We start from the raw sequence: 19,335 nt of genomic DNA, 5'->3' as shown, positions 1-19,335 counted from the left end.
TAGCCGGCGTCGGAGTGGGGGTTCCTCCCCAGCGTCCAGGCGGCCTGGTGGTCCTGAGAAGCCCCGGGCTCGCCGTGCCCTGCCCCGACGCACCCGCCCCGAGGCCGCCCGCCGCCGCCCGGGCTGTCCTCCAGCCACGGATGGGGACGTCTTCAGAAAGGCCCGGCATGCCCGGCACTGCGGCTCGTTTTTTTCCTTTCTGGTGTCTGTTTCGGGTCATCGTTTGTGCTGTGTGTTAGCGAGACGGTTCGTGTGTGTCATTTGTGAAACTTGACCATAAAAATGTGTCGTTGTTGCCATACCCAGCCACGGCAGAGCCGAGCAGCGGGGTGGGGGGAAGCACTGGGCAGGCCGTCCTTGAGGAATGTCACCGTCAGGCCGGCTGCTGAGCTGCCTGTTGTAACCCGAAACCAGAGTTTTTGTCTTTTTATAAAGAAAAAAAATTTTTTTTGAGACGTTGTCTCGTTCTGTCGCGCAGGCTGGAGTGCAATGGCCTGATCTCGGCCCACTGCAGCCCCCGCCTCCCGGGTTCAAGCGCTTCTCCTGCCTCAGCCTCCCCGTAAGCTGGGACTACAGGCGCCAGCCCGGCTAGTTTTTTTGTACTTAGTAGAGACGGGGTTTAACCATGTTGGCCAGGCTGGTTTCGAACCCCTGACCTCAAGTGATCCGCCCGCTTCGGCCTCCCAAAGCGCTGAAATTACTGGAGGAAGCCACCGCGCCCGACCTGAAGCCAGTTTTATTGCATAGCTTCAGCATAACTTGCACCTCCAGGACTGATCTGGCTCCCCCGGCTTCGCTCCCCAGTCAGAGCTCCCCAGACCCTTACTGGTGCCTATGAACTTTCTCCAAGAGAAATAATATTTCTCTTTTTAAAATAAAACCTCTAATCTCTGTTCTTCTGAGAGAGCACTTTGGGTTCATGTTAGAGACTCCCCCTGGTTTGCAAACTGACATTGACAGTAAAACTCTTGTCTACTATCCAGCCATCCTGGTGGTCCTTTGGATGACAAATTGACAACAAATCATGCCCGGGCACGGTGGCTCAGGCCTGTAATCCCGGCACTTTGGGAAGCTGAGGCCGGTGGATCGCCTGTGGTCGGGAGTTTAAGACCAGTCTGACCAACATGGTGAAACCCCGTCTCTACTAAAAATACAAAAAATTACCCGGGCGTGGTGCCGCGCGCCTATAATCCCAGCTACTCGGGAGGCTGAGGCAGGAGAATCGCTTGAACCCGGGGGATGGAGGTTGCAGTGAGCTGAGATCGCAGCACTTCACTCCAGCCTGGGTGACAGTGAGACTCCATCTCAAAAACAATGACAACAAAAAATCACTATGCAGATGCTGTGGTGTCTCTCAGATGGGCTGTGGCATAGTGAGAACTGCAGTCTGAGGAGCCTGCTGGCCTGGGGATTGAAATGGGTTCCATGTTTGGTTTCCTCTGGGACACAGCACCATAAGGTGCTTTGATAATATGCACCCACAATTTAAATAGAATCACAAGTGCAGCTCACTGCCAGGTTAAACTTTTTACATAATACAGAATAGTTCCCAATTATATACGAAATGCTTTCTTGTAATGAAACAAGAATTTCAGGTTGGTAGGATATTAGAGATCATCTAAATCTCTTTCATTTTATAATTAAGTAAAGCAGAGAGGCACAGAATATAAGCATAGTGGTTAACAGTGAGGGTTTTAGTTACATAACGGTGTGTTCAGGTTCATCTGTGCCTTGCATAAGTTATCTCAATAAACTTCAGTTTCCTCATCCGTGAGATGGGATGAAAAAACAAAATATCCTGTACTTCATTGGCACAAGGTACACGCCAGAGAAATCTGAGCCCTCATTAAGGTCAGGCTATTGACTTCTAAAAAATTCCTTACCGTCATTTTGGAAGTCACTCATGTCAGATATAAACACAGTTGCTTAACACATCACAAGCATTTTATTCACAGGAAAGTTGTTCCAAGCTAAGGCATAAGATGCAAATGTTCCCAAATAATTTATTGAAACTCATTTTTTATTGTTATTTATAACAAGATTTATCACCTTAATTTTTAAGGACATTAAGTATATTCATACTATGCAACCATCATCACTCTCCATCTCCAGATAAATCTTTTCTTCAATAAAAGTTTTTGTTGAGATCTAATCCATGTACTATAAAATTCACCAATTTAAGGTGAGGTGGTTTTTCAGTGTTGTGGAACCAATACCACAATCTAATTTTAGGAGAATGTTATCATCCCGAAAAGAAACCCTATACCCATAAACAGTCATTTCCCACTTCCATTCCCTCAGCCCCTCGCAGCCACCAATCTGTTTTCTGCCTCTATAGATTTATCTGTTCTAGACGTTTCGTATGGATGGAAACACAAAACATGGAGTCATTTGTGACTGCTTTCATTTAACAATGTTCTCAAGGTCCACATTATAGCAGACAGCAGCAGCTAGTTCTTTTTTATTGCTGATGAATATTTCATTAAATAAAACAAATTAAAAACTATTCCATTATATGGATATACTACATTTTATCCATCAGTTGACATTTGGGTTGTTTGCATTTTTTGACTATTATGAGTGATGCTGCTATGAACATTCATGTACAAGGTTTTGTGTGGACTTCAGTTTTCATGTGGTAACTGTTTAACATTTTTAAATATTGCCAAATTGTTTTCCAAAGTGGCTACACCATTTTACATTCTCACCAGCAATGTATGAGGGTTTCAATTTTTCCACATTCTTGCCCTTGTTATTTATGTACCTCGTGAACCCAAAAATCTGAGACAGGTCTCAATTTAGAAAGTTTATTTTTCCAAGGTTGAGGATGCACCAGTGACACTGCCCCCAGGGGGTCCTGATAACATGCACCCAAGGTGGTCGGGGCACAGCTTCGTTTTATACATTTTAGGGAGACATGAGACATCAATCAATATATGTAAGAAGAACATTGGTTCAGTCTGGGAAGGCGGGACAACTTGAAGCAAGAGCAGGAAGACTCAAAGGGAAGGGGGCCTCCAGGTCACACATAGGTGAGAGATGAGCAGTTGCATTCTTGTGAGTTTCTGATCAGCCTTTCCAAAGGAGGCAGTCAGCTGTGCATCTGTCTCAGTGAGCAGAAAGATGACTTTGATGAGAATGGGAGGCAGGTTGAAGGGACCCCAGATACTTTCCTCTCACAGCCTTGTATTATGGTCATCCTGGTAGGTATAAAATGATATTGTGGTTTTGATTTGCATTTTCCTAATCGTTAGTGATTGTTCCTCAGTGGCCAGGCCTATACAAATCTGCCCCAAAGTCAGAGGAAGCTGAGAGGCCAAAGAAAGAGGCTGGCAAATCTAGTTCTTTAGAGAGAAACATTTAATAGGGACTTATGAACAGAAGCCACATCTGTGTCTCTGGCAGTGGTGAGACAAGATGGTGGATTCCCAACCATCACCCCCAGGCCCAGGGCCCCCCCAGACCCAGGGCTCCCTCAGACCCAGCTTACAAACTGTGAAAGGAAACTAAATCCTGCCACCCCAAACTCATTAAGCCAAAGGGAAAAGTTAAGCTGGGAACTGGGTCAGGCAAACCTGCCTCCCCTTTTGGTTCCTAAATAAGAGGGCTACGCGATGAAAACCTACACACCTCCCCCATATTTTGCCCACAAGGAAATTCCTGGTGAGCTCCAAGATTTCTCCCCTAAGGTGTTTCTGTTACCATTTCGCCACGGTAATGTAAATGGATAGCTTATCTTCACAGGTGCAGTCATCCCCTGCCTACCGGATTCAATTGCATATCTGATTGTTCCCCTGCCCTTTTGTTATGTTTTGTCTATGTTACCTTATGTAATAATGCAGATTCCTCTGCCCCATTTGTCTGTCATCTTATGTAAAAAAAAAAATGCAGATTCACTGAACCAGACAAAGAAAATAGCTATTTTCCCCTACCCTCCTCTTATTTGAATTTGTGTACTTCTCAATATCCCACCCTTTCCCCTTTAAATGTGGAGCCCTCGAAATAATCTTTGGAGAAAGGTATAGACCTGTCTCCCAGGCACGAGTCCTTACCTTTGGCAAATAAGCCTCCTAAAATGATTGAGACTGGTCTCATCATTTTTCTCGATTGACATCTGGTAACCACTAAGGGAACCTGAGTGAAGGTGGCCCAGCCTGTAGCAGCTCTCCTATTGGTGCTTGGCACTGGTCTGGGCACCTTGTAGCCCAAACCAATAGGACAATTTGCTGAAATCTGGGACCTCTTTTTTCCAGGGATCTCTGATCTTCCAGGGTTTTTCAGTTGGGGGTCAGAGGTTTATTTGCTGTTCAAAAAAAAAAAAAAAAATCTCCTTTTTTCCTGGGAGTTTCCACTCGCTTCCATCAAGGAAGGCAGCCTGTCTGCTTCTGCATCTGTGGAGAGCACTGTTCCGCTTGGGCTCCTATCACTAGGTAAGGAACTGGTTTGGGATTTTGTCTTACAAATTCTTTTTAAATGACTAAAGTTAGCATTAACAACCCGCTGTTGTTAATTTCTGCTTACACTTGAGTGCTCAGAAATCAGGTAAGTTGTGTGATCATTGTTAGTTTTGCTTAGCTGTTTTGTTGTTTCCGTCTTGTTGGGTTGTGTGTGTGTGTGTTTCAATCCTTTCCGCTACCGGATTTGACCAATTCCAAACCCTCTAGGTTATGAGTGTGGAATTTTCTAAGGAAATAAGAGCACTTTACTCCCCTCAGCCGTTCAGGGCATTCTCAGGTGACTGAGAATCATGTGAAGGTGTCTGGGAGGAAAGCTCCTTAGGATGTGCAGCAGCTTTGAGCCGGTTCCCCTCAGAAGACTGTACTTAAGGTCTAATCTCATCTGGTTTCCCTCAGAAGAACGTACTTAAGGGCTAATCTCATCTGGTTCCCTCAGAAGAAAGTACTTAAGGTCTAATTTCATCTGATTTCCCTCAGAAGAACGTACTTAAGGTCTAATCGCATCTGGTTCTACTTAAGGTCTAATCTCATCTGGTTTCCCTCAGAAGAACGTATTTAAGGTCTAATCTCATCTGGTTTCCCTCAGAAGAACGTATTTAAGGTCTAATCTCATCTAGTTTCCCCTCAGAAGAAAGTACTTAAGGTCTAATCTCATCTGGTTCCCCTCAGAAGAATGTATTTAAGGTCTAATCTCATCTGGTGGGTGCATATAAGGAGCTGACCCCTCCCACACCTGGAGCCCCTGACACACTTTACCAGGTAGCCGCAACAAGGGTGGACTGAACTGATTCAAGGAATAATGGCCCTGAAAAGCCAGGTCCCCAAGCAACACACTTTGGGTCTCACACACTTCCCAACTTGATTGAATCCGAAGGGGAACCTTAAATTATAGGGAATGAGGCCTCTAAATTAGCTAAAACCCCAGCAGCTGAGGAACATGAAGTTCCACCTTTAGAAACTCCGGCAGGGTACACACAAAATACTTATGGCAAATCGTCATGCAAGTATTTAACCAAGTGGACCACTATAACCAAAGTAGATTCCAAGTTACAAAGGCCTAAATGGGGATCTTTTGAGATGCCCAATTTAGTGTGCCCGCAAACCAGAATGGAAAACGTGGGCACAAAAACTAAAAAACCAGAATGGGAGAGCTACTTTCATGGTACCTGGAGAATACCAAATCTCTCTATGCATACCTAAAGGATCTTTCCCCCCACTTGCTACTCTATAGGTACCATGAAAGTAGCTACAGGAAGCCAACAAATAACTTAAACTGCCAATTAAGAACTCTCTATAATCTTTTATCTCTCTTAAAGAAATCCTCCAAATCCCTTCCCCCTTAGTGCCTTCCCTACCTCCACCTACACCCCCACTCTACCCTTACCCCTCTGAACTTCCTGGACCAGACCTCTCCCCTCCTTTTCCTTCAGGTTCTAATCTACCATATTCTCCTCCTTGCCTGCCATTCACTGAACCAAAGGCAGTAGGGACTCTAACTTCCTGCCGATTCTCTGGTAACCCCAGTGGCAGCCTCTCATCTGGAAGATGTGGAAAAGGGGGACACCATAGGGACGTCTCTCATGATCAACCTGTTTCGGGAACAACCGTTAACAGTTAGGGGAACCCCTGTGATTGTCTATGAACCCTGGTCAACGTCTGAGTTGCGAAGCACAAAGAATTTCCTGCCTCCCGTAAGATCCAGTTGGGTTTGCTCAAGAGTTTGAGCTCATTATCAGAACCTATGACCCAGGTCGTTCAGACCTTTATCAGCTGGTCCACATACTGGTCTCAGAAGCTAAAGCTAAGTGGCTGGAAAAACACAGTGGTCAGACATTGTAGCAGACCTGACCCCTAAAGGGCCAGGAAGACCAAACGAACCAGCCTCCCAGAATCCTGAAGACAGGTGCAAAGATGCTCAGGAACTAACTACTGTTCTGTTAAATATCATTCCTTCAGTGTCCCAAAGGGTTGTGGATTGGAATAAAATCTAACAATGCTGCCAGAACCCAAATGAATCAGTTTTAGATTATTTCACACGTTTTGATAAAACTTTTAGACAATATTGTGGGATGTCAGCTGATTGCTATGAAAACAATACAAATGCTACATTATTAAATGCAAATTTCTTAGACTAGTTGATGATTTAGCCACCCTTATAAAATGCAACATGATAAATTGGGCCACAGCCAGAACTAATGAACTAGTTAACTTAGCTGACCAATTATCCTGCACTGTGATAAAAAGGAAAAACTAATTGCCCAAGTTATGCATTACAGTTAAAGCAATTAACTTTTCAAACATCTCAGGCCCAGAAAGATTTTAAGCTCTTAGGTCTGAGGACTCTTCCCTCCCAGTCTGTTACTACTGTAAAAGACCAGGACACCTAAACAGGGATTGCATTAGGCTGAAATGAAAGAAAAGGCAAGAAAATGCAACTCAGGAAGACTAGGGGTGCTCCCAGGAAGTACAGGGGCTTCACTGCTCCAAATATTCTACCCTGACACATTGGGAGAGATTAATATAATATGTTTATCTTTATTATACTGTTTTATATTATATATATTATAAAAAACATGTTTATCATTATTAATATAACGATAAACCATGAGCTTCCAACTGCCTGAATTGACACAGGCAGTGACTATATCTATTATAAATCCCACCTAATTTAGAAACCCTGTACCTCAGAGTAATGAAAGAATGAACAAGGTGGTGTGTCTATAAAACTATCTCATGTTTTAAGTCTAAACCTAAACCTTCCCATTTCTTTGGGTTCAGATCCCCCGCCCTGGGCTCCAAGTGTGACATGCTTAGTTGGTCCCTTGTGTTTCTAATGTGCCTGCAGCCCCTGTCAGTCTTTTGGGCTGTGATCTCCTCAACATCCATAATGCTCATATCTCTTTTTCATCGAAAGGTGAACTTGTTCTAGAATTGGAGCCAGGGACTAACAATATCAAATTAAAAAACATCCTGACAGCCAGACACAGTTGCTCATGCCTGTAACCCCAGCACTTTGGGAGGCCGAGGCAGGTGGCTCACATGAGGTTAGGAGATCAGCCAGGCCAACATGGTGAAACCTCGTCTTTAGTGAAAATACAAAAATTAGCTGGGTGTGGTAGCGCATGCCTGTAATCCCAGCTACTTGGGAGGCTGAGGCAGGAAAATCACTTGAACTCGGGAGGCGGAGGTTGCAGTAAGCCAAAGTTGTGTCACTGAACTCCAGCCTGGGCGACAGCGGGAGACTGCATCTCAGAAAGAAAAAACAAGTCCTGACAATGCACCACGATTTAGTACTAGTAATATTAAGACAGCATCTTGTGACTGGGAAAGGGAAATGAGAGAGAAGGAAATACTAGAAGAGAAGAGAGAACATTGGAATACAGAGCAGAAAACAGTAAAACTTTTAGCTTCCCCAGTCTTCCTGTTAACTCCGGAAGTGAAGCATTTGCTTAAGGTTACAGTCTCAGTCAGATACAGATACAGGGAAAATATTCTCAGCCACTCCAATAAAGGTAGCGATAAACCCGAAGAACCCCCCAACCTTAAACAGTATCCTCTATGACGGGAAGTTATAGATGGAATCGCCCCACCATACGAGATTAACTGAGAAGGAGACTCACGATTCCCTGCACAAGCCCCTGCAACAGCCCTATATTCCCTGTAAAAACAAAAACAAAAATAAACAAGCCAGAGGGGATGGACATTTATACAGGATTGAGGACAGTAGGTAATATCGCAATACCCAGACACCCAATAATCCCCAACCCACATATCCTTCTATCAGCTACACCCACTACCGGCCGGTATTTCTCAGCTGCAGATCTCTGCCGTGCCTTCTTTAGTATTCCTGTAGATCCAGACAGCCGGTATTTGTTTACCTTTACTTGGAAAGAAGGGCAATATATGTGGACTGTAATGCCTCAAGGGTATACAGAAAGTCCCACTTACTTTTCCCAAATATTAAAAGCTGATTTTTTTTTTTTTTTTTTGAGACGGAGTCTCACGCTGTTGCCCAGGCTGGAGTGCAGTGGCGCGATCTCCGCTCACTGCAAGCTCCGCCTCCCGGGTTCCCGCCATTCTCCTGCCTCAGCCTCCTGAGTAGCTGGGACTACAGGCGCCCGCCACCACGCCCGGCTAATTTTTTTGTATTTTTAGTAGAGACGGGGTTTCACTGTGGTCTCGATCTCCTGACTTTGTGATCCGCCCGCCTCGGCCTCCCAAAGTGCTGGGATTACAGGCTTGAGCCACCGCGCCCGGCCTAAAAGCTGATTTAGAGGATTTAATTTTCCCCCAGGGCTCAACACTCATTCAGTATGTAGACAACCTTCTCCTTTGTTCAGACACACCATCTTCCTCCCATGAAGATAGTCTATATTTACTCAAACAGCCATCAAGGGACACAAAGTGTCCAAAGACAAACTTCAGCTATGCTTGCTGCAAGTTAAGTATTTGGGGGCATATTATCTCAGCCAAAGGACTGAATATTAACCCTGACAGAGTGAGAGGAATTTTAGCTTTCCCAATGCCTGTCACAAACAACTTAGAGGATTCTGGGTCCTGCCTGGCTATTGTAGAAACTGGATACCAGTGGCCGGGCGCGGTGGCTCACACCTGTAATCCCAGCACTTTGGGAGGCCGAGGTGGGCGGATCACGAGGTCAGGAGATTGAAACCATCTTGGCTAACACAGTGAAACCCCGTCTCTACTAAAAATACAAACAAACTAGCCAGGCATGGTGGTGGGCGCCTGTAGTCCCAGCTACTCAGGAGGCTGAGGCAGGAGAATGGTGTGGACCCAGGAGGTGGAGCTTGCAGTGAACTGGGATCGCACCACTGTACTCCAGCCTGAGCGACAGAGCAAGACTCCATCTCAAAACAAACAAAGAAACAAACAAACAAAAACTGGATACCAAATTTCTTCCTTATGGCTCAATCTCTGTAGGCATACCTAAAAAATGTACAACCTGATCCTTTCTTGTGGAGTCCTGAGGGACAATCAGCTGTACAACAAATAAAGGAAATTCTAACTAATGCCCCAGCCTTAGGGCACCCAAACTACAAACTGCCTTTCTCCCTTTTCATACACGAAACTGGAGGTACTGCCTTCAGGGTACTGATCCAGAAGCATGGTGATCATCAGAGACCTCTAGGCTATTACAGCCAACACCTGGACCCGGTGGCGCGAGGGTTGCCTCCTTGTGTGAGAGCAACAGCAACCATGGCCCTTCCGTACAAGTCTGTTGGAGAAATAATTATGGGTTCCCCCCTTCCATTTCTGTGCCACATTTTCTTGAGACCCTTCTAAACTCTCATCATACTCAATGTGTGTCTGTCAACCGGTTAGCTTCTCATCAAATTTTGCTTGTACCATCTTCCAATATTACTACTTCCCAGTATAATAATCTTAATCCGGCCACTCTCTTGCCAGGCCCTTCCCACAAGACCCCTCGTGACTGTGTTCTGATGACTGACTGACTTCTCACCTCCAGGACAGACCTACAAGAGATGCCACTGGATAATGCTAAACCAAAATGGTATACAGATGGCTCTTATTGAAGAGGAGAGGATGGAAATTTTGGAGCAGGATATGCTGTGGTTTCCTCACATGAGGTCAGGAGTTCAAGACCAGCCTGGCCCACATGGTGAAACCCCGTCTCTACTAAAAATACAAAAATTAGCCGGGTGTGGTGGCAGGCGCCTGTAATCCCAGCTACTTGGGAGGCTGAGGCAGGAGAATTGCTTGTACCTGGGAGGTGGAGGTTGCAGTGAGCTGAGATTGTGCCACTGCACTCCAGCCTGGGTGACAAGAGACTCCATCTCAAAAAAAAAAAACCTATTCAAAAACCAAAATAGTTGGCAACCATAAAAATCCCACGTCACTGTAAATTAAACAACACAGAAGGTCAGGGTAACCAATTGGCTGACACCACAGCTAAAAGAGCAGCATTTGAACCAGCCCCAATCCAGGAAATGACCATAAAACCCAAAATGCTTAAAAACATGTGATAAGGTTTGGCTGTGTCCCACCCAAATCTTATCTGAAATTGTAGCTCCCATAACTCACATGTTGTGGGAGGGACCCAGTGGGAGATAATTGAATCATGGGGGCAGAGTCTCCCACGCTGTTCTCATGGTAGTGAGTAAGTCTCATGAGATCTGATGACTTTATAAGGGAAACCCCTTTTGCTTGGCTCTCATTCTCTCTTGTCTGCTGTCATGTAAGATGTGCCCTTCCCCTTGCACCATGATTGTGAGGCCTCCCCAGCCACGTGAAACTGTGAGTCCATTAAACCTCTTTTTCTTGATAAATTACCCAGTCTTGGGTATGTCTTTATCAGTCGTGTGAAAACGGAGTAATACAGTAAATTGGTACTGTATTTAGAGTGAGGTGTTGTTGTAAATATACCCAAAAATGTGGAAGTAACTTTGGAACTGGGTAACAGGCAGAGGTTGGAACAGTTTCGGGGGGTCAGAAGAAGAGAGGAAAATGTGGGAAGTTTGGAACTGAGTAACAGGTAGAGGTTGGAACAGTTTGCGGGGCTCAGAGGAAGACGGGAAACTGTGGGAAAGTTTGGAACTCCCTAGAGACTTGTTGAATGGATTTGACCAAAATGCTGATAATAATGTGCACAATGAAATCCAGGCTGAGGTGGTCTCAGATGGAGATAAGGAACTTGTTGGGAACTAGAATAAAGGTGACTCTTGCTATGTTTTAGCAAAGAGACTGGTGGCATTTTGCCCTTGCCCTGGACATCTGTGAAACTCGAACTTGAGGGAGATGATTTAGGTATCTGGCAGGAAATTTCTAAGCAAAGAAAAGCATTCAAGAGGTGGCTTGGGTGCTGTTAAAAGGATTAAGTTTTTGAAGAAAAACAGGGTGTAAAAGTTCAGAAAATTTGTAGTCTGACGATGAGATAGAAAAGGAAAACCCGGCTGGGCGCGGTAACTCACGCCCGTAATCCCAGCACTTTGGGAGGCCAAGGTGGGCGGATCATGAGGTCAGGAGATCAAGACCACGGTGAAACCCTGTCTCTACTAAGAAATACAAAAAATTAGTTAGGCGCGGTGGCAGGCGCCTGTAGTCCCAGCTGCTTGGGAGGCTGAGGCAGGAGAATGGCGTGAACCTGGGAGGCGGAGCTTCCAGTGAGCCAAGATCACGCCACTGCATTCTAGCCTGGGTGACAGAGCGAGACTCCGTCTCAAAAAAAAAAAAAAAAAAAGGAAAACCCATTTTCTGTGGAGAAATTCAAGCCAGTTGCAGAAATTTGCATAAGTAATAAGGAGTCAAATTTTCTGTTCGTTTGTTTGTTTTTTGAGACGGAGTCTCCCTCTGTCACCCAGGCTGGAATGCAGCGGCCATGATCTCGGCTCACGGCAACCTCCCCTCCTGGGTTCAAGTGATTCTCCTGCCTCAGCCTCCTGAGTGGCTGGGATTACAGGTGCCCGACTCCACTCCCAGCTAATTGTTGTATTTTTAGTAGAGACGGGGTTTCACCATGTTGGCCACGATGGTCTCGAACACCTGACCTCAAGTGATCTGCCTGCCTCGGCCTCCCAAAGTGCTGGAATTACAGGCGTGAGCAAGGAGCCAAACGTTAGTCATCAAGACAATGAGAAAATGTCTCTAGGGCATGTCAGAGACATTTGTGGCAGCCCCTCCCATCACAGGCCTGGAGGCCTAGTAGGAAAAAATGTGTTTTTTTTGTGCCTGGCCCAGGGCCCCCCTGCTGTGTGCAGTCTAGGTAAGGACTTGGTGCCCTGTGTCCCAGCCACTCCAGCTGTGCCTAAAAGGGGCCAAGGTGCAGCTTGGGTTGTGGCTTCAAAGAATGCAAGCCCTAAGCCCTGGCAGCTTCCATGGGATGTGGAGCCTCTGGGTGCACAGAGGTCAAGAATTGAGGTTTGGGAACCTCTGCCTAGATTTCAGAGGATGTATGGAAATGCCTGGATGTCCAGGCAGGAGTTTGCTGCAAGGGTAGGGCCCTTATAGAGAACCTCTGCTAGGGCAGTGCAGAAGAAAAATGTGAGGTTTAAGCCCCCACAGAGAGTCCTCACTAGGGCACTGCCTAGTGGAGTTGTGAGAAAAAGGCCAGTATCCTCCAGACCCCAGACTGGTAGATCCATCAACAGCTTGCTCTGTGGCCCTGGAAGAGCCACAGACACTCAACTCCAGCCCATGAAAGCAGCCAAGAGTGGGGTATACCCTGCAAAGCCACAGGGCAGAGCCCAAGGCCATGGAAGCCCACTTCTGCATCAGTGTGACCTGGATGTGAGACATGGTGTCAAAGGAGATCGTTTTGGAACTTCAAGGTTTAATGACTGCCCCACTGGATTTCAGACTTGCATGGGCCTTTAGTCCCTTCGTTTTGGCTAATTTCTGTAATTTCGAATGGCTGTATTTACCCAATCACTATATCCCCACTGTATCTAGGAAGTAACTAACTTACTTTTGATTTTACAGACTCATAGGCAGAAGGGACTTGCTGTGTTTCAGATGAGACTTTGGACTGTGGACTTTTGAGTTAATGCTAAAAGGACTTTGGGGGACTGTTGGGAAGGCATTATTGCTTCTGAAATATGAGGACATGAGATTTGGGAGGGGCCAGGGATGGAATGGTATTGTTTGGCTGTGTCCCCACCCAAATCTCATCTTGAATTATAGCTCTCATAATTTCCATATGTTTTGGGAGGGATCTGGAGATAACTGAATCATGGGGGCAGTTTTTCCCCATACTTTTCTCCTGGTAGTGAATAAATCTCCCAAGAGCTGATGGTTTTAGAACGGGAAACCCTTTCATGTGGCTCTCATTCTCTCTTACCTGCTACCATGTGACTGGAGAAGCCTCATAAAACATGCAAACAGTGCAGATTTCAACAATCCTGAACCAGCAAACAGATGGTCAAGCAATCTGCAAACCCTGTGGCACATCTTTATCTGTTAGGTCCTCGTGTCCAGGTGCATGCTGATGAGAATACTTTCCACCAAATCTGGGCTGCCCTCCTAGAGTGATGGGAAAGCAAAGGGGTTACGTATGGCACAACCTGCAGTTCCGTTCACCAGGTAAAGGTGTGAGTAAAATGCTAGAAACAGAAAGCCACTGAAGAGTTGCCTATAGAGTCCAAACTCACGTAGAAAAGGCCTTGTCCCTCAAGGCTTTCATTGTCAGCAACAGATCTGGTATCGAGATTGCCAAGAATGATTACTCAACCATTAATTTTGCAGAGTAAGAGGAACCAATTTTTAAAATGAGGCTGGGTGTATGGCAGCTCTGAGCATGCCCACATTTAGTATGAAAATGAATGGCACCCCATTCTAGGAGACCTCTGCCTTTTCCCTAGAAAACCACATGATTATGAAAATGGATGGCACCCCCATTCTAGGAGACCTTTGCCTTTTCCCTAGAAAACCACATGATTCTTCCACCCCCTAATTAGAAGAGCACATAAAGTTAGAAACCCAAATTCCTTTGGGCACGACTTCTGTCCTAAGTGTGTGCTTTCGCTTTGCAATAAAAGCTTCTGTCTTTCCACTTCATTGACTCGGTCCTGAATTCTTTCTCACCATGGTGCCAAAAACCCCAGACACCAGCTGTGGCTGGCATCTCACAGGCATTGGTAGACCTTCTTGAACCCTCCAGCAATAGGTGAGGGACAGGAAGATGGCAGGGAGGGAGGCCAGGATGTCCTCAGGGGAGTCCAAGTAGGAACGCCCACTGCTGGGAAGGGGGCCTGTTGTCCAGTTGGTCACCCCTAAGCTGTCCTGGGAGATGGACATATCTGTTCAGCTTCAGCCTGGCCAGGCTCGCGCACTGAGTGCTGCTTTCTTTGCTGTCTTGGCCCCCGGGTGGTCGTCATATTTCATCCTCTATGGAGGACATTTCCTCAAGTCCAGCGCTGGGTGGCCTGGGATAGGCCTAGGACGTCCATCCAGTTGGCTATAGCACCCCTCAAGAGCCTATGGGCCCAGCAATGGTCTGAGGGGCACTTCAAGGTGTGTCCAGCACAAGTCCTGTGCAGTGTGACACCCCACCAGGTGACCTCAGGGTGTATGCCTGCTGCCTGGACCCTGAGGCAAGCATGCGAAATGACAACTCTCTCTTTGGGAACAAAAGGAGAAGCAGTTTTGGCATGACTTAGTTCCCAAGCTTAATTTTCCGTTTGGCATTGTGAGTTTGGGGTCTTGAGATTCTATTTTCCTTCCACAGCTTCTTTCTCTTTCCTCTTCCTTGTCTCTTCAGTTATAATTTTTTTATTGTTAATATTAACTGTCAGGAATTTCTGTTTCCAGAACTTGGCTGATTACATGGTCAGTGATTTCTAGGGCAGCAGGAGAAATATTTTAAAAGCTACTTTTAAGAAGCATTATTTTATTGGAGACGGTGTATTAGTTCATTCTCATGCTGCTGTGAAGAAACACCTGAGAAGAGGTAATTCATAAAGGAAAGAGGTTTAAGTGACTCTTAAGAGGTTTAAGCTCCACATTGCTGGGGAGGCCTCAGGAAACTTACAATCAAGGCAGAAGGCAGGTCCCCTCTCCACAGGGCGGCAGGATGGAATGAATGCAAGCAGAGGAAATGCAGACACAAAACCATCAGATCCCATGAGACTCACTCACTATCACAAGAACAGCGTGGGGGAAAACCACGCCCATGATCCAGTCACCTCCACTCGGTCCTGCTCTTGACACACGGGGATTACAATTCAAGATGAGATTTCGGGTGGGGACACAGCCAAACCATGTCAGATGGGTCACTGGTCTCAAAGTCCTGGCTTCAAGAAATCCTTCCTCCTCATCCTCCCATATTTCTGGGCAGGCACGAGCCACCATAAGCTACTTTAAAAAACAAAAACAAAAACAAAAAAAGCTTGGCAGTGTTGGCAGGAAAGTTAAGGGATTCCTTGGGGGCAGGGTTGGCAGGTAAGTAGAGGAATTCCGAGGCTTACGTTTCCCCCAGGGCTGTTGCCTGCCAGGGGTTTGATGTGCCTGCCCTGAGGGCAGCCTGAGGCCTGACACCACCACCCAAAGCCTGGACTCTGGGAGTGTGGCACGAACTCAGGCAAACCCTCCCTTCAGAGAAAGGTGGGTAGAGGTGGGTGCCTGCTCCCACCTTACCTGTGGATGGGAAGAGGGCTGCATCTCTCAAGCCAGAAACCTGAAGCTGGCACCGGGTGCTCCCTGTCTCAGCCTGGGTGGAATGGCAGAGACGTGTTCCTGAGAATTCCCAGCGATCTGGGGGAGGATCCGCACTTCCTCTCAGTGGGAGGTCTGAGTTACTTTGCTGGTTGAAGAAAAAAGGAAGCGCCAGGCCCTCGCTTCCGCTTCGTGAAAGGGGTGGGTGAGCAGGTCAAGGTGGGCTGTGGAATTCTTCTGTGTACACATTGAATTTAGAACTTTAGTTTTGACCCATGCAGAAGTGAATATGCATGCTCTGAGAACTCATGAGAAAATCACCAGAGAAAATGAGCCTTGAGCAGAGTCCCAAGAAACCACAAACAAAACATCGGGTGCACAGCGGCTGCCGGTCCTGAGATGATGAGACACAGAATACGAATACGTCTGTGTTTAAAGGAATGAAAAGCAGTAAGGAGGAGAAAGCGTCAGAACTGTTAGCGAGTACAGAACAGAAGCCAGTGAAACTCCCAGAAATGAAAATCCGGATAACTAACATTAGAAACAGGATGAATTGGCTAAAAAGGTTAGACATAGCAAAGAGCTGCAGTGATAAGAGGACTGGACTGAATGATCCCACTTACGTGAAGTTCAAAGGCAAAGCCAAATGTGACCTAGAGACACAGACATGCAGTAGAACCGTGAGGAAGGGCAAGGGACGGTTAACATGAGAGTCTCATGAGATTGTGATGATCTCCTGGGGAACCAGCATGCAATGGGAAGGCCCTGGTGACACCTGAGGCCAGTGGGGCATTCTGGACTCGAAGGGTGTTGAGCAGCGGCCCTGGCCTCCACCCACCAGATGCCAGTGGTGGCCCCTCCCTGTGGTGATGACCCAGGCTGTCTGTGGACTTTGCAAGTTCCCCCGGGAGGAGGAAAATTGCCCCCAGATGACAGCCATTGAATTAGAGGTTAAGAGTGTTTCAATTGCTTATACTGTCTTTCTTAGGGTGGGCAGTGCATATGTAGGTATTAACTTTTTATTATTTAAAATGTCTACATATGCACCCTTTATTTTATGATACTTTTTCAGGAATAAAATAATAATATACATTCTCTGGCCTAGTAACAGAATCCTACTGGATAAATGAATATGGAAAATAGTTTTCCTGGGAGCTTATAGCAGGGCTTCTCAATGTTGTTATTTAACTCCGTATTGAAAAATGTTGGCCGGGCACAGTGGCTCACATCTGTAATCCCAACACTTTGGGAGGCTGAAGAGGGCAGATCACTTGAGGTCAGAAGTTCAAGACCAGCCTGGCCAACATGGCAAAACCCTGTCTCTACTAAAAGTACAAGAATTAGCCAGCATGATGGTGTGTGCCTGTAATCCCAGCTACTTGGGAGGCTGAGGCAGGAGAATTGCTTGAACCAAGAGGCAGAGGTTGCAGTGAACTGAGATTGCACCACTGCACTCCAGCCTGGGAGACAGAGCAAGATTCTGTCTCACAAAAGAAAAAGGAAAAAGAATAAGAAAAAAGAAAACTATGTAGGAAGAAGAACTTTCCAAAAACAGCTTTATCTAGTGTGGAGACACACTTTTGTAGTCCCAACTACTCAGGAGGCTGAGGCAGGAGGACCACTTGACTTTGAGGGTTTGAGGCCAGCCTGGGCAACATAGACCTTGTTTCTGAAAAATAAACAACAAGGCAGGCACGGTGGCTCACGCCTGTAATCCCAGCACTTTGGGAGGCTAAGGTGGGTGGATCATGAGGTCAGGAGTTCGAGACAGACTGGCCAATATGGTGAAACCCTGTCTCTACTAAAAGTACAAAAATTAGCCGGGTGTGGTAGTGTGCGCCTGGAGTCCCAGCTACTTAGGAGGCTGAGGCAGGAGAATCGCTTGAACCCAGGAGGCAGAGGTTGCAGTGAGCCAAGATCATGCCATTGCACTCCAGCCTGGGTGATAAGAGTGAAACTCTGTCCCCCCCGCCCCCCCAAAAAAGGGAAGTATATTAGGAAGAACGCTGCAAAAGAGGGCAGCGTGGCGCCTGAGAGAGGACTGAGCGCCCAGTGGTGGATTTTCCTTAGGAGCATTTATGGACCTTAAGGTTGGAGCTTAGGGTTGTAAACTGAGTTTCAGCACAGTATTCCAGAGATGTTTACAAATTTACTTATAAAAGTTGAAAGAGGCCTGGAATTGAAGCGGTGTCATTTGTCTGGGGTAATACCCGAGGTTTACAACGAGTGAGTTTAAGAGCGGCAGTTTTATAGGCAAAAGAGAAAAGTTCCCTTATGCAGAGTGAGGGGGTTTCTGAGAGGATTTCCCGCTTCGCAACGAGATGGTTTTATAGATGAGCTTGAGAAGGCGGTGTCTGATTTACACAAGCCACAGGGGATTGGCTGGACCAGGTGTGTCGTTTACGCAGCACTGGAAGAAGCCGGCCAACTCATCCTTTTATTATGCAAATCTTTTTATGCAAATAGGGTCTCTACCTAGGGGCACCACCTTGCTTGCTTTTTTACTGCACATGTGACGACAAAGAAAAGGAAAGGGGGGAAAGAAGTTCCAGGGCCCGTGCTGGGAAAGGGATGGGGGGACCAGGGGAAGACTCAGGGTGCGATGGCGGCGGGGGGACCAGGGGAAGACTCAGGGTGCGATGGCGGCGCAAATTCCAGTTCTGGCACCACTTCCACTCCCGGAACAGTCCGAGCAGCAAGAAGAGGCCGGCCAGCCCCTCCCACGCCGGCAGCAGCCGGTAAGAAGAAAGCAGCGTCCGCCTCCAGCTCTGTGCAGGGTATCAGCGTGGAAGCCAGGAGTGAGAATAAAGTGGTGCCGTCTGAGTTTAGCACAGGACCTGTGGAAAAAGTTGCCAAACCTTTGCCATTTAAGGATCCCAACTTTGTGCACTCTGGCCACGGTGGCGCAGCAGCTGCCAAGAACACGACCTGGAAGAACCTGAAACAAATCCTCGCTTCCCAAAGGGCACTGCCGTGGCAACCGAACGATCCCAACTACTTCAGTACTGATGCTCCTCCACCCTTTAAGCCAGCTAAGAATTCTGATGTTCCGGGTCTGCCTGGCAACCACACAGACCCCCGAGCAAACTGCGGCTCGGCACCGTTGAAGAGTTTTCCTACATTCGGAGGCTGCCCTCTGAGGTCACCACCGGCCACCTGGCCCTGAGGAAGGCCTCGAGCATCCTTCCCTGAGCCCGAGAAAGGGAGATGAAGTGGAAAGCTGTTTCAAAAACAGACTCTGGACTCGTGATTTTGTTTCACGGAAACCAATCGTTCTGCTGTCAATCTGAAAATGCCAGTGCCGTGCCTTGGAAAGAATGTTTGGCTTTAATTTAAGGGTTTTTTTGAGTGTGTGTTTTCCCTCCAAGTGTGATATTTCCCGCTGAATTAAATTATACGTCAATTGTTGCCTCAAGTAAAGGTGTTTGACAAGAAAATACAATAAAACTATTCATTTTTAAAAAAGAAAAAAGAAAAGGGAAGGGGAACTTGCATGTTGAACATACCTGGCTTCCAGCTATCCCTTTTCTATCGGCACAGCTGCCAGCATTCGCCTATGCAGGCTTCCAGCTGGCTTCTCCATGTCTGCAGCTCGATTTTACAGGCTGCTCTTTGTTGGAAAAGAAATAATTTTGGGGCAGCTTTTTGTTAAAAGGAAAGCCTTACTGAGGACTCTCTTACCCTAACTGCCTAAATGATTTCTTTTTAGTCCCTGTATCAGAATCAGATGCTGTCTTTAGATACTAGGGAA

The 19,335-nt window shown here is 46.6% G+C and overlaps 1 long non-coding RNA gene and 1 pseudogene across 12 annotated transcripts in view; one reads left to right on the top strand and one right to left on the bottom strand.

Moving 5' to 3' along the window:
- Nucleotides 1-2,793: 2,793 nt before the first annotated feature.
- The window catches only part of LOC105489262 (uncharacterized), a 31,600-nt gene continuing 15,058 nt past the window's right edge, over nucleotides 2,794-19,335 (bottom strand). For 5 of the 12 annotated variants that reach the window (XR_011617244.1, XR_011617249.1, XR_003019735.2 and 2 more), the window contains 2 exons: nucleotides 13,273-13,454; nucleotides 2,794-3,200 (listed from right to left, as the gene is read on the bottom strand). This is a non-coding gene — a long non-coding RNA (uncharacterized lncRNA). Of the gene's footprint in view, nucleotides 8,341-13,272; nucleotides 13,455-15,068; nucleotides 15,822-19,335 lie in introns of all 12 variants that reach the window. The other 7 variants (XR_011617248.1, XR_011617250.1, XR_011617247.1 and 4 more) reach the window with 7 other exon arrangements.
- Nucleotides 18,224-18,950, top strand: LOC105489349 (INO80 complex subunit C pseudogene; annotated as a pseudogene).

Source organism: Macaca nemestrina, chromosome 19, assembly GCF_043159975.1.
Source record: "Macaca nemestrina isolate mMacNem1 chromosome 19, mMacNem.hap1, whole genome shotgun sequence".
NCBI classification, from domain to species: Eukaryota; Metazoa; Chordata; class Mammalia; order Primates; family Cercopithecidae; genus Macaca; species Macaca nemestrina.
The sequence above is the reverse complement of the archived record's forward strand: the minus strand, read 5'-3'. Positions and strand labels throughout refer to the sequence as shown.